Genomic DNA, 2,195 nt, shown 5'->3' with positions numbered 1-2,195 from the left:
TGTACGAGGAGCGGCAAGGAAATAGACGAGCTGTTGAAAAATTGGAAAGGCTGCCCACTGCCGGGAAAGAAGCAAAAGGAGCCAGAGCCGGGAAAAAAGCGAAAGGCGCCAGAGCCGCTGCTGAAGGTATGGAAAACGAGGTCTGTTTTCTGGGACTTGTCGTACTGGAAGATCCACCGTGTGCCTCACAGCCTTGATGTCATGCATATCACGAAGAACGTGTGCGAGAGTCTGCTTGGTACCCTGCTCAACATGCCAGAGAGGACCAAAGATGGGCCGAAAGCAAGGGCAGACTTGAAATCAATGGGCATCAGGCAGGAGCTTCACGCTAATGATGATGATGATGATGATGATGATGATGAGGCGAAGCAGGACATAGAAAGTCATCGCAAAGGCAAAAAGGCCAAGAAGACCGGAAATGACTACCCTCCCGCATGCTTCACTCTAAGTCAGGAGGAGATCGAGCAGTTTTTCACCTGCCTCCTAGGAGTAAAACTTCCTTACGATTATGCCGGGAAGATAAGCAGATACCTAGACCCAGCGAAGCAGAAGTTCAGCGGGATGAAGTCTCACGACTGTCACGTGCTGATGACGCAGATACTTCCAGTTGCAATCCGTGGGATCATGGACCCGCACGTCCGTGAAATGCTATTTGGCCTATGCAACTTTTTCGACGTCATCTCTCGGAAGTCCATTGGCGTGAGGAAACTCAGAAGGCTACAGGAAGAGATCGTGGTGATACTATGCGAGCTTGAGATGTACTTCCCGCCCGCATTCTTCGACGTTATGGTGCATCTGCTGGTCCATATCATGGAGGATATCATCCAACTCGGGCCGATGTTCCTGCATAGCATGATGCCGTTCGAAAGGATGAATGGTGTCAAAGGATACGTTCGAAACATGTCACGTCCAGAGGGAAGTATAGCCAGGGGCTTTCTGACCGAAGAGTGCATCTCCTACTGCACGAATTATCTAGGCATAGAGAACCCCGTTGGTCTGCCCGTCAACAGGCACCTCGGCAGGCTCGCTGGATGGGGCACCGTGAGGGTCGCCGCGAAATGCATGTCGACTTCGAGGGTCGACTCGCCGACTTTGAAAGAGCAAACCTAGTCGCGCTACAACACATAAACGTGGTCGATCCTTGGGTGGTAGAGCACAAAACCTTTATTGAGAAGACGTACAATGACTGAGGCCAACAGAGGACGAACGGAGATATAATCAAAGAGCACAACTCATGTTTCACGCGTGGGTTCAAGCAGAAGCTTCTGTCATACCCTTTACATAAGGATTCTTCTGCGGAAGAACAGCTCATATTTGCCTTGTCACAGGGCGCCGAGCACAACCTGATGACCTATGAGGCGTACGATATTAACGGCTACACATTCTACACCGAGAACAAGGACATGAAGAGCGATGGTTATCAGAACTTCGGGGTAACGATGGAATCCTACACCGGCAACGACAAGGACAGATACTACGGAAGTATCGAGGAGATCTGGGAGCTGAGCTACGCTACAGAGAAGGTCCCAATGTTCCGTGTCAGATGGGCCAAGAGCGTCCTAAAAGAAGACCGGTATTTCACCATCATGGTTATACCCGAAGCCAAATATAAGACCGCGGGCGCAAACGTCACCGCGAAAAATGAGCCATGGGTACTGGCTTCCCAAGTGGACCAATGCTTCTTCATTACCGACCCGTCAAAGCCCAGTCGTGTTGTCGTGAGGAGAGGCAAAAGGAAGATCATCGGAATGGATGGAGTAGCCAATAAGCAAGACTTCGACAAGTATGGCGACCCGAAGATCGAACATGACGACGACGCTGAAGTAGCAGCACACACCACAATAAGAAGCAGGACCACCCTACCTAAAGGACGTCCATTTCACAGAAGAACTCCATTTGCGAAAAAGAAGGGCAAAAAGATTGTGAACAGATAGCTAGCTAAGATCGATTGTATTTAAATCGTAGTCTTCATTTCTCGATTGTATTTCATGGGCACTTTTTGATATCATGAATATTTTTAAATTTCATGGGCACTTTTTGAATTCATGAGGACACTTGATCTCGATCCCCCTCTATCTTGATCTCGATTCCCCCTCCATCTCGATCTTGATCCCACCCGCACCCTCCCCCGCTAGCTCCACCGCCGCCGACGACCCACCGCAACCCTCCCCCGCTCCACCGCCGCCGACAAGCAC

Source organism: Triticum dicoccoides, chromosome 1B, assembly GCF_002162155.2.
Source record: "Triticum dicoccoides isolate Atlit2015 ecotype Zavitan chromosome 1B, WEW_v2.0, whole genome shotgun sequence".
Taxonomy (NCBI): Eukaryota; Viridiplantae; Streptophyta; class Magnoliopsida; order Poales; family Poaceae; genus Triticum; species Triticum dicoccoides.
This window is presented reverse-complemented; position numbering follows the sequence as displayed.